This window comes from Montipora capricornis, chromosome 6, assembly GCF_036669925.1.
Source record: "Montipora capricornis isolate CH-2021 chromosome 6, ASM3666992v2, whole genome shotgun sequence".
In the NCBI taxonomy this organism is placed as follows: domain Eukaryota; kingdom Metazoa; phylum Cnidaria; class Anthozoa; order Scleractinia; family Acroporidae; genus Montipora; species Montipora capricornis.
Genome location: NC_090888.1, coordinates 67,887,544 through 67,900,980, shown reverse-complemented (window position 1 = coordinate 67,900,980; position 13,437 = coordinate 67,887,544). Strand labels below are relative to the sequence as shown.

Below are 13,437 nucleotides of genomic sequence, written 5' to 3'. Positions count from 1 at the left end.
TGGTCGATTCACTTCCAGATATCATCACGGCAGCTGACAAGTTAAAGTGTCTTTTCACAGACATACGAACTTACACCGCTGCTGTTTCACTTGATATGACCAGTGGATCTATGACTTCACGTACAGCAGAGGGATTTTACGTAACTCTTGTGAATGGTGTACAGTATCTGTCAGAGTATTTCAAGTACACCACTGGAAAGGTGAATATTCTAAGCGAAATCAAAGTTAACACTCTTGGCAAGCGCATGATTGAGGGATTCTATGGCCATGTGAAAATGATCATGTCACTGAGAAGAATCCAGGAAATAACCCAACAGTTCTGCAGTGTTCCAAATGTGTGGCCACTGAGGCTTTCCACTTCGTAATCCCTGTTGTTACCTCAGGTAGCACCATGTGTCAAAACGTCAGTGTCAGGAGAACAAGAGATGAGGTGTCCTCCACTTACACTTATGCTACTGTAGGCCCCGACGAAAACGAGACCTCTTCGGAAGCAATGTGGGCAATGTTCCAACAGAGACATGAACATTGCTTCACTACTGAAAACTTAAGGAAAGTAAATACGAACTTGGAAAATGGTAAGGACATTGACCCAGCTTTGTTAAGAAAGCAGTTGTGCATTGGGACGATGGCGTTTTGTCAGGGGTATGTGAGCATGCTTGAATGTAAAGGAAACTTGACTAATGACAATGGTATTCACATGGCTACCAAGTCCCGACCCATGAAAACTTTAAGAGATTTCCAGAAGAGGAAGTATGGAGCACCACCGACCATCATTGTCTCTTACATGCGACACCCATACAGGATTCCATATTTACGCCCTCAACGATTCCACAAGAAGGCGCTGTCGCTGTAGCCGTCATGCATGATCAGGATGATATTTCAAGTTATGTCAACAGTAACGTTTTCGAAGAGGGAGAGGTAGTGGCCTTTCGTGGAACTGATGGGTTGCCTTTTAATCTGTTGAGAATCACCCATAACGTATCTCTGTGAAGTCCTGGCCCCCGATCCAGAGTCCGCGGGGACTTTCTTGTTGAAACTGCACGAGATGATGACAACATTTGCTATCCCCTAGATCCCAACTGGAAGAATGCGTCCATGGTATTTGCTCATGTGTTCCGGGATGGAAACGACAGGGTAGTGACCTTATTCTTGGAGAAGGCTGTCACAGTGACCGAAACTAAATTCTTGATGTCAACAGAAACATACAGCGAAGTTCTGGAGATAGCAGAGCAATTTGAAGATTCCATCAAGCGAGCATTGCAATCAGATGAATCAAATGAAGACATGTACGAGGAAAGATCCACGGCGGGCACACAAGACGGTGAACCTTCAGAAAGTGATCACGAGGCACAAGTGTCGGAAACAAGATGATTAGTATTGATTTAACTAATGTTGATGTTATGATTGCGAGATATCTGTCCGGAAATCGAGCGTTACTTTTTGTCTGCTCCGATAAATAAGTTTGTTTATCTTTTGCGTGAAAGATCTTTATAGCCAATCAGCTTACGTGTGATCAAGGTGCGTCCATGAGATAAGGGAACAATTGATTGTAGTTCTAGTCGGTTATAGACCTAACCTTGTTGTGTACGCGAGAAGATCTGAGAGAATTATAATCTTGAAAAAAAAAAGTGACAGTGTGGGTTCCTCACTTATTCCCCACATTAGTGGCACCTACGACGGGACACTTTATCTACGAATATGGAACCTAAACTCAAGGCTCTTGATGCCGAGCTTCAACTTTTAGCTCTAACGCGCGGCAAGACTGACACAGTTGTGGAAAAGGGAAACAACGACAAAATAGCCCGCCATAGAGAAGCTTTAAGGAAAATTGTGGCGAACGTCGAAGATCTAAAGATGGACATTGAGAAAGGTAAGCTGGAAGCGGCAGAAAGTATCGAAGATGTGAAGGCATGGGGTGCATCGATCGAAAAAACAATTGATGAAGTAGATTTGCAAGTAGCGGATTTAACTCGTTATCTGGAAGAAATTGGAACTAAAGAGAAAACCCAAAAGCTTGAAGAGGAAGAAGCCATCCTTGCCAAAAGGCGGGAGGACGAACTGCAATTTGAAAAGCTGAAACTCGAACAGAAGTCAAAATTGCAATCATTAGATCAACCTACCGCGAAGCCTCCCAGTAAAGGAAATGTAAAAATGCCAAAGCTGGTTATCACTAAGTATGACGGCACTTATGAAAAATGGCTCTCCTTTTGGAATAAGTTTAAAGCCGAAATAGATGCAGCGGATATTGCACCGGTTACAAAGTTTGCCCATCTAAAGGAATTATTGGAAAGTAATGTGTGTGAAACAATTGATGGCTTGCCCTTTAACTCCGAAGGCTACGAACGCGCTAAGAACATCTTGAAATCTAATTACGGGAAAACGAGCGAGATCGTGCGAGCTTATATCGATAACATCAATGCGTTGCCGGTGATATCTGGAAGCAAACCAAATGAAATCCACAAGTTTTGGCAAACTTTGAACTACAATGTTCAAGCTCTAGAGACTCTAGGTAAACTTTCTGGTTGTTTGTCTATGGTGCGTGGGGTTCTAGACAAGTTGCCGGGCATAAAAGCAGATCTTGCGCATGGGAAACCAGGATGGCAAGACTGGGGATTCGCGGAGCTAATGCGATCGTTAGAAGAATGGAAAGCTATCCATCCAATGGAAGTAAATGAGTCGGTTCACGAGATCTCTCCATCACAGCCCTCACATCTGCGTTCTCGGCCTCCACGACCGCCGCGCCCTCCTCGTACTCCTCGCGATAATAGTTTCTACGCGCAAGACCGCATACCAATCTCACGACGCGTGTGTGTTTACTGCGATCGGGAGACTCACAGATCCTGGGAATGTGACAGCGTGACATCTCCAGCGGAGCGCAGAAGAATTCTACAAAGCAAATGCTTGTGTTTCAACTGCAGTGGAACGCAACATAATGCATCACAATGCCGTAGCCGCACATCTTGCATACACTGTAAACAAAAGCATCACTCGTCTATTTGCGATCGTTCGACAACAGCTGGACGCCAAACAACAACCAGCGGTGGGGTGGCGTTAACTGCGACCCAAGAAGGAGAGAAAGTGTGCCATCCCGTTGTGCTCGTCAAATTGAATGGCGTGACCTGTAGAGCCCTTTTGGATACCGGGGCAACTGCCTCTTATGCCTCGGGATACATCTTGGATCGATTAAATCTTGTACCGTCACGCACTCTAACGCGACAAATACAAACTATTGTGGGCACCGTTACCAAGCGAACCGAAACCTACAACGTTCAAGTGAGTGACACAAAAGGAAACTATACCATCCCTCTCAGCGCAAACAGGATAGACCGGGCTGAACTGTTGTGCGTGGAAAACCCGAACTACAGGGAAATGATCAGAAAATACCGTCATCTGAAAGGCGTGGACATAGAAGACACTGACACCAAGAGCCTACTTCCGGTTCATGTTATTCTGGGAGCGAGTGATTACGCGAAGATTAAAACGTCTACATCCCAGCGTACTGGATCCATTGGAGAGCCTGTGGCCGAGTTCACTCTCTTTGGGTGGACCATTATGTCTCCAGGAACAGAGCAAAACCTTGACAGCATGTTCTTAGCCCAAACGACCTCAACCAGTTATGAAGAGCTCTGCCGCATGGACGTTCTAGGGCTCGAAGATAAACCAAATGGAGATCAAAGCGTGGTGTATGAAGAGTTCATCGAACAGCTCAGCCGCAGCCCTGAAGGCTGGTACGAGACCGGCCTTCCCTGGAAAGGAGATCATCCTCCCTTGCCCTCTAACAAGTCGGGGAGCTTGAAGCGACTCGGAAGCCTAGTTCAGCGACTGAAGAAAACAGGGAAGCTTAACGACTATGATGCAATCATCCAAGAACAGCTACATGAAGGAGTTATAGAAGAGGCAGAGATGCCAGCATCTGGACGAGAGTTCTACATCCCCCACAAGGCTGTTGTAAGAGAGAGCGCCGAAACTACTAAGACGCGGATTGTATACGATGCCTCAGCGAGAGCTTATGACTCAGCTCCCTCCCTAAACGACTGCCTAGAAGTTGGACCACCCCTACAGAATCAGCTGTGGAAAGTACTCTTAAGAGGAAGGTTTCATGCAGTAGCCCTAGCCGGTGATATTCGCAAGGCATTTCTTCAAGTGCGTATCCGCGAGCAAGACCGAGACGCACTGCGTTTCCATTGGCTAGACGGCAAGAATCCCTTACGTATTCGCACCTACAGGTTCACCAGAGCACTATTTGGCTTGGGACCCTCGCCTTTTCTGCTTGGCGGCGTAATCCAGCACCATTTAAACACTTGTAGAGCTGATCACCCTGATACTGTTGCGGGAATAGAACGAGAACTTTATGTAGATGATCTCATTACTGGCGGAGGAACTGTCAAATAAACATAAGAAAAGAAAGATAAAACTTACTAAATATTTCGCCGGGCCACCTTTCATTTGCACAAGTGGCACTCAAACATCCCTAAATTAGAGATCTCAGAGGACGCCGGGAATGAAGATGACTTGAGCTATGCCAAACAGCAACTAGGAGTAAAGTCCAGAGAGTGCGGTCTGCTTGGTTTAAAATGGGATAAATCAACAGACGAAATTGCAGTCACTATTCCAGAAGAAGTTGCGCAACCTACTAAACGAGGGATTCTTGGAAAAATAGCAAGAATCTATGACCCCCTTGGTCTGATCGCGCCAATCACCTTACAAGGAAAGCTGCTTTACCGAAATGCCTGCGAAGAGAAATCCGCTTGGGATGCACCGTTATCTGTGCCTTTAGAACAACTGTGGCAGAAGTGGGAGCGCTCTTTACCACATGAAGTTTCCTGCCCAAGAGCACTGACCAGCGCCCAAGAATCAATCGAGAAAATTGAACTCCACGCCTTCGGGGACGCAAGCGGAAAGGGTGTCGCCGCTGCTGTTTACGCCGTCGTCAAACAACCAAGCACTTTAAATCAAGGACTTGTCGCGGCGAAAGCAAGACTAGCGAAGCAAGGCCTAACTATACCTCGACGAGAGCTGGTCTCGGGACACATGGCTGTAAACCTCTTGAGTAACGTACAAGACGCACTTCAAGGCTTCCCAGTAACTTCCCTACACTGTTGGCTGGACAGCAGTGTTGCCTTGTACTGGATATTAGGTGGAGGGGACTACAAGCAGTTTGTGGCTAACCGAGTACGGAAGATCAGAGAGCATGTTGAGGTTATCTGGCGACACGTACCAACTGAAGATAATCCTGCAGACCTTGCCAGCCGTGGTGGATTGGTATCTAAAGAGAACCAACTATGGTGGAGTGGACCAGAGTGGCTTAGTGACCCTAGGAAATGGCCAGAAAACTTTGTCACCGCACCCAGTAAGGAATCCAACCAAGAGGTGAAAATTACAAAGGAATTATTCGCCTTGGCCGTGAATTCTGACGATGAGCTCGACGAACTCCTTGCCAAAAGCTCATACTGGAAGACGTTGCGAGTGTGCGCCTGGATCATGCGGTTCGCCCAAAATGCTAGAACAAAGAGAGCAAACAGAACAAAGGGCCCTCTCACAACAGAAGAAATTGGAAAGCAAACCCTCTTCTGGTTGATGCGCGCCCAAAGCCAGGGTACTGCAAACATGGAAGAAGACCGACTGAGGCTCAACTTACAGAGAAACAAAGACGGATTGCTAGAGTGCCGTGGAAGACTACCAGGTCCCTATCCGATCTACATACCAGACGCAACGACCTTTGCTGAGAAATTTGTTCAACACGCCCACAAAGCCACACTCCATGGGGGAGTGGGGCTCACTATGGCTAAAATTAGAGAGGAGTATTGGATCCCACGCCTTAGACGCCTTGCAAAGAAAACCATCAGGCAGTGCTACGGGTGCAAGCGTTTTCAGGCAGTTGCTCTCGCAGCTCCACCCCCTGGTTTATTGCCACCTGAGAGAAGAGAGGGATCAAGTCCTTTCGAAGTAGTGGGTGTTGATTTTGCCGGCCCCATTAAGTACCGCAAGTCTTCGCGAGCAGAAGGGAAAGCCTATTTGGTGCTTTATGCCTGCAGTTTAACGAGAGCTTTGTACCTAGAAATCCTACCAAATCTAGAAACCACTACCTTCATGGCAAGCCTAAAGCGATTCATCGCTAGACGAGGACGACCAGCTAAGATTTTCTCAGACAATGGAAGGACTTTCGTGGGAGCGGCAAAACTGTTGAAAGAAATCCAGAAAGACGAGCAAATCCAAGACTACCTAGCATCAGAGAAGATCACTTGGAGATTCAACCTGAGTCGAGCACCCTGGTGGGGCGGCCAGTTCGAGCGACTGGTGGGCGTTTTTAAACGCGCTTTCTACAAAGTGATTGGGGGAGGAATGCTGACCTGGTCAGAGCTGTCCGAAGTTGTGCTCGATGTGGAAACTCACTTAAACCGCCGCCCCCTATCGTATGTGGAAGATGACGTCCAGCTCCCTCTACTGACCCCGTCCTCCTTTCTATTCCAAAGATCTATACGCCTGCCTGAGCTACAGCCGTGGAGAGAGGAAGATTATGATCTGCGAAAACGGGAAAGGTACCTCAGGACCTGCAAAGATGCCTTGTGGAAGCGCTGGACGCGGGAATACTTGGCCGCACTGAGAGAACGACACACCCACAACATCCCAGGTACACCCAGGCCACTGAACGTAGGAGATGTCGTCATTATCCGTACAGAAGACAAAAATCGTGGGAAGTGGCCCCTTGGTGTTGTGGAAGAGCTGTTTGAAGGACGAGATGGAAAAGTGCGAGCGGTGAAGTTACGCGCGGGAAAAACGTTCTTGGAGAGACCAATCCAACACCTTTACCCACTGGAATTAACCTGTGATAAAGTGCTAGAAAGAGCTGCAGCGCCGCCACAGCTTAATGCTGGAGCCTCAGTTTTCCGTCCAAGGAGAGATGCTGCTGTGGCTGCTACCTTGCGTATTCAGGGTGTTGCTGAAGATGGAGAACTTTAAAACCAGAGAATAAGATCGAACTATGATGTTGCATATAGGCATTGAGTGACTCAAACTTCAAAAAAAAAAAAAAAAGGAAAAACTACTTCGTTTTTGTTATACTATACTTAAATGAACTGATCAAGTTTCCTCTGATTACATGTGCTTCCTTGTGGAAAGCACATGGGGGGAGTGTGTCGGAAACAAGACAATTAGTATTGATTTAACTAATGTTGATGTTATGATTGCGAGATATCTGTCCGGAAATCGAGCGTTACTTTCTGTCTGCTCCGATAAATAAGTTTGTTTATCTTTTGCGTGAAAGATCTTTATAGCCAATCAGCTTACGTGTGATCAAGGTGCGTCCATGAGATAAGGGAACAATTGATTGTAGTTCTAGTCGGTTATAGACCTAACCTTGTTGTGTACGCGAGAAGATCTGAGAGAATTATAATCTTGAAAAAAAAAAGTGACAGTGTGGGTTCCTCACTTATTCCCCACACAAGAAACCGTGTTATATCAAGATTGTACACAAAGAAGAGGCAGAGGAAACAGATATCAAGACATCATTGCATGTTTACTATGAGTATGATGACCGTTTTCTGACCTGTGCAAGTCTCAGGAAGGTGAGTGATCAAACATTGACTCTCGCAGTAAGTTTGCTAACTTAGTTTAAACTATACCTGCGATACTCTTCTCTCCTCCCTGGACTAAGACAGTTCCTTCAGGTTAGCCACTATAAAACCGTTATAAAGCATTTTCTGATAATGAAAAAACAATAGAAAACCCCTTATTTTCGACGACTGGCCTTTTTTTAATCGAATAAACCTACCGGTATTAAAAAACCCAGCCAAAAATAACCCGACCCAGTGGGAAATTGGCCAACCCAGTGACGCCTTTTCCGAAAACCCGGTGGGGATAAAGAGTCCACTGGGTCTGTTACAGAGGGGTAATCCTGCTTGAAAAAGCATCCATTCATCGCACTTGGCGGTTATAAGGCCTGGTGAAGTTGAATTCATCGCTGACCATCAAGGACCAATTCAGAGAGTGATCCGCATGACGTTCAGTTCCCTAAATATAACCACTGACGTCGATGTCTCCTTCGCAAGACATGAACCTTCTATCCTCATAATTCTCTCACCGCACACAGGCAGTCTCAATTTTCTTGCTAGAAAACGAAATTTTAGCCTGAGGTTTACCGTATAGTTTCTCCATGCTAAATCTCAGTCTTAAATATACAAAATTTCGGAAAGATTTTTTCGCACTATTATTTTACAGCAACTGCTTTCCATATTTGCATTCTAATTACCAGGCGCATTTGGAAACTTAAAGGCAGGTAAACTTATTTGCTTTGGGGTGAATCATGTTTGACACTAGAGCGACTGGTTAAACGAAAGCAAGACGCCCGACAAAACACCCAGGGGAATCAAATTAAAAAAAATTATTTTCTTTCGAATGACCGTTTTCCCAAAGAAGACTTACGGAAAGAAGAAAAAATAAATAAATGAATAAACAGGTAGTCGTTCTTCTTTGCAGACAGTTAAGGAATTAATTACGAACGAGTTCTTAGTTCTTTTTCATTAATGGACCGAAAACATAGATAAAGCACTTTACGGTCCATGTGATGAAAATCTCGGAGCAAAACACCATAGCCAGATGTAATTAGCGAGGTGCCTATTTTGATGAGGGAGGAAAACTGGAGTACCCGGCGGAAAACTTCTAATCAGGTTGAGATCCACTGAAAATCAGCCCACATAAGTCTGCAGTGATGAGAGGCGCTGTTAGTGACCACTACGCTTGACTAACGCCCTCCTAAACAACTTTATGATTATATTATACGAGTGACAGTGGTACATGTGCTTAAATTGAATTTTTCATCATCGCTCAGTTTTGATACCATGATTTATCGTCAGTAAATGTTACTCAATCCAGCCGGCCAATTGCACCTCACCCTGTGGTACCGCATACAGTGAAAGAAATGAAAATTCAAAACAACAAATGTTGAATACCTTCTCTCTATCTTCAAATTGGTGACTGTAATTTGCTCATACAAGTACCCTAATTTGAAGCGACTCATTTGTGTAGGGAATGAACGTATTGCAAATATTGTTGCCTAGAAATGGTCTACATTTGTTCTCATAATTTTATTCGTATTATGAATAACAAAGACTTTAATGCTCTTGATGGCTCTTAAGCTTTTTCGGTGCATTGTCAAACGCCATAATTCGGATAGTTCTTAAAATGAAATACCATAATTAATGACGTTTGGGTTAAGGATGATAGCCAGAAACCAGAAAATTAAGCCATTTGTTAAAATGTGAACTTATTCGTCGCAGTGTAATTAGGGGAGCTTTTAATGGTATTGGAGTTCTCCATGCCCGTTAAGCCAGCATTAACTCGTTACTTAGCGATGTAACTGTGGTAAATAGCTGATTAGAAAGCTTCTTTTGTGAAATTAACGCCCATGAATAATGACTGCGTATTAAGAAAAAAACCAATTAAGCCAACACACAAGATGACATTAAGCTGTTATCTATGAAAAGATAGACGCCACGCATTTCGAAAAGTGACAATACAATCTGTTTTTCCCCCTGAAATTCAAACAAAAAAGGTTGAAGTTTTTAATTTTGTGTCTTCTGTTTTGATATTTTTACAGGTAACCTTATCCGACCGTTTCAAAGATGTCAGCGGGGATTCTCAAGGAATTAGCAATTTTAACGTCTAATTTTCGAAGAAGAAGCTGAAAAGAATGGGTGGAATGGTTAGCCAGCCAGTTCATGCCACCAGGTTTCTCGTTCGTTGAATAAAGCGCTTTTGAACAAGAATTTACTCAAACACAAGCCATATGCTGGTCAAAATATGATAATTGAATAGCTCATTGTTAATTCGATTTTGTTTCTCGCAAATATAATATTAGGTCAAGATTTACCAAATTATACTTGTTGCGATTTTACATGGAAGTACCTTACCAGTACCGCTTGGATTTGACGAGTTAAATTTCGAGACTGTTAACGAAAAGACAAAAAAACAAAGTCGTTACATAGGTGATACAATTTCGGTAACTTTGGTCGACATCTGACAATCAGTAGGGGGGATATTAAGTTAATTGTTAGTAACTTACGTATACATCATAGTTCGCGATCGATAATTGCCGAACTTTGCTGCCTGAATGTAAAGGCGAAAAGAATAAGAAATGCAGAAAATTTCTCAAACGCTGCCAAAAAGCTCGCTCATTTTGTGGGGTTGGACAGGGTTATTTGTGAGTAGTATTGGGGGACCTTTGTTCGTTAAAAGAACCGACTAGGTTCGGAATTTTTAAACCCAGTTCTAGACATTTGTACAATGCGACACTGTACATTGTTTTAAGTACACAATTGAAATAGATAATAAGAGCTTCTTGTCACTTCTGGTTTGTAGGGGAGTTCTACAAACGAAAATGTCCAGCTAAGATGGAATCGCTTCAATAGTACAATTGTCTTCTATGAAGCAATAAAACTGAGTTAAGTTTCAAGAAATTAACTGGTGTCGGAAATTTGGCCCCCAGTGAAGCTAACGGCAAGTACTCCTCAGCATTTTCCCCGCAACGAACGACTGCTATGACTTCATTTCGAAAACAGACTGTTCTATTGTCGACTGCTTTGCTCCACTAAAGAACTACAAAACCTTACCAGAATTTCCGACTGTTGGCTTGTTGATATCTGGCGCCAACAACGCTCTTTTGTCAACTCTCTTCTATTCTAAAGGAGTAGTTTCATCTTCGAACTTCCAGTACTGAATTGTTTGGAAGCATGAACTCGACCGAAGGTAAACTTTGGAATGAGATTACTTAATCACACTTTTAAGTACGTCTTCTATTAAATATTAATGGTAAACTATTATCCCATACAGTTTTATAAGGGCTGTTTTTCTGTCGTGTCATTCAGAGGAGCTATAGCTACTTTACCAGGATATTTCTTGAAAGGATCTGGTTTGATAATATATAGTTGCGATCGTTGAAATAGGGACACGAAAAATATCTTACTCCACCTGTATTCAAATATAATACATTCATTTACCCTTCTTTTATTCACTGATAATTAAAGAAATTCTCCTGGAGTAATTAGAGCACTTCCCATTACTTTGTTTAGTGAGAAATTAGCTATTATCACTGACTAGACGTAGATTATGCAGGAATCGGATGAACAATCATCCTTACCTTATGCAAATGTTTTTTCGCAGGTCAAAACCATTTGATACCTTAAGCCCAACTCTGTGTTTGTAGCAGTACTTTAAGAAACACGCTAACAAATGTATCGACAGGGAAGCGTGCGGGCATTTTATTTTATTTTAATTTTTTTATTGGGGGGTGGGGGGGGGAAGGTATTTTGACTTTGGAAACACCATGATCAGTCGATAGCTCCTAAGATGTCCCTTGCGTAATACCCCTTGAAAAAACTTAATTAAATTGAATTCAATAGCACCCCACAATTGGTACGTCCCTCTATTGATGAAATAATTGGTTTAAAATGTTTCAGAGATAAAAGAGAATGCGACAAGACTTTTTTCCACAGCACTTCGTAACTTGATGTCATAAAGAGTTTTGTGATGCATTATCTTTCGGATATCAAACCACGTTATCTCAAAACTATCACGGCTCAGAATTATTTGGGCGGATAATTCCCCATCATCTAGCAGCGATCAACAAGAAAATTTAATCCTCCTAGGGAATGTTTTTTAAAAGAGGAAAAAACATGAAGCCTGTATTATATCCAAATAATAAACCCCAGCAGTTTACCCATATAATATCCAGTGGTTATGAAAGCGGTCTGAGGTCTTTTCACTTGCGGTTATCCCACCTTCGTGTTTCAATGGAAAACTCGAAACAAACTGGTCCCGCAGGATCTCTGAATTTACTCTTTGCCAATTGAAAAGACTCAAAGAAACACATTTTTTCGAAGACAACGTATTTATCGCGGTATATTTGGAAAAAAAAGGGAGATTCATAGTATTATTTCTGCAAATACTATCAGACACACCGTTTGAAGTCCATTTACGTATGCTCAGTCTCAATAATTACATAATCACGAAGAATAAGAAAACAATAGACCATATTTGTATTCTCAGTATTGGACTGGAACTAGCTTGCACTAGAGGCTAATGCGGGGGAACATATTTCCATTTGATTTCCATTTGAAAAGATTTCCCCGCATTAGCCTCCATTGCAAGCTAGTTCCAGTCCAATACTGAGAATACGAATATGGTCTATTGGGAAAGAATGGTCTACTTGTGTCGTTGTCCGCGGGGTACTGTTCAATGATTTAAACAGAATTTGAATCGTGTGCACCAAATTGCAACTTGCAAGAAAATTATCTAAATCTTGTGCCCACCGTTCGTAAAACTCACAGCCGTCTTCTCGTTCACGTCACCGTCATCATATCATATCATATATCTTTATTTACCCTCGGATTTTTAGAGTAGCTTGGTGTAGCTAATATCTCCGAGCATTTACCATCCCTACCATGATACGTCACAGAAGACAGACCACAACACCGGGAACTACATGCCCTACTCTTTACGACAAGTGTGCGGGTTCTTTTACGTCCCACAGGATTATGAACATTGAAGGGTTGTGAGACGGGACCTCCGGCTTATCGTCCTTATCCGAGAAGACTAGAGAGTCTAACCATTTGCAGATGTAATTACAAAGGCAGCACTTTCTCCTCAGTTATTTAAAGACCCTGAGTGTTGGTCCGACCGGAGTTGAACTCACGACCTCCCGCGTGACAGCCCGTGCTCAACCAACTGAGCCAACGGTGCCCGTCACAGTAAGACAATACAGAAGAATGCCGGAGAAAGGTACCAGCCCTAAAAACTATACGATTATTACAGAAACGGTGTAGCAAAACCATTAAATGGCTATTCTGATCTTTAGCAGGTAACAATATGTAACAAACGAGTTCCTAAACCAATTCGACTAGGTTCGATTCAGCAATAAACTATTGTAACCTGTCGTTAAGTCGATGGATCTACATCCTTCGTTGAAGTTTCAACACCATTTTTCTCGTTTTGTGAAGAAATTTCAGGTAAAAGCAAATCTTGTTTGGAATATTAGTGAAAATTGTCAATAGTATCTTATAGAAAATTAAGGAAATAATTTTCGCCCATGTGGCGAAATGATATCGAGGGCATATTTTAAAGCTATACCCTCTGACTAACTTGTAATTTATTTAAAATTAAAGAGATGCGATTTAGGATCAGTTTCATAGGTTACACCGTACTCGAGCTAACGGCAGTAAATGTCTGTCTTACGTGAAAATTTTGTTAATTTAAATTCTTGTCTCAGTCACCTTCAATGGTTTGACAAGAACTTGGTTCCGTCGGACTTTCCGTATCAGGCTGGCACTGAAGCTTATCGTGGGGATCTCTCAAAGGCGAAATATTAAGATAATACTTAATCATATTACAAAAAAAGCTTCAAATACCTTGAATTAAGTCAACTTTTCAGCGTTTTTTTTTCGA

The 13,437-nt window shown here is 42.9% G+C and overlaps 1 protein-coding gene and 1 pseudogene across 9 annotated transcripts in view; one reads left to right on the top strand and one right to left on the bottom strand.

Annotated features, from left to right (window-relative positions):
* The window catches only part of LOC138052995 (uncharacterized), a 29,904-nt gene that overhangs the window by 8,788 nt on the left and 7,679 nt on the right, over positions 1 to 13,437 (bottom strand). The window contains exons 1-2 of one of the 9 annotated variants that reach the window (XM_068899650.1): positions 13,401 to 13,437; positions 7,623 to 7,700 (exon numbers count right to left, since the gene is read on the bottom strand). The exon at positions 13,401 to 13,437 is cut by the window's right edge and continues 7 nt beyond it. The exons of 2 other annotated variants lie outside the window; for them this stretch is intronic. The gene's annotated coding sequence lies outside the window, so the exon portion shown is untranslated. Of the gene's footprint in view, positions 1 to 7,622; positions 7,701 to 8,948; positions 9,023 to 10,607; positions 10,755 to 11,134; positions 11,155 to 13,400 lie in introns of those variants that run through there. 6 more of the 9 variants (XM_068899648.1, XM_068899649.1, XM_068899647.1 and 3 more) reach the window with 6 other exon arrangements.
* Positions 2,983 to 9,763, top strand: LOC138052994 (uncharacterized; annotated as a pseudogene).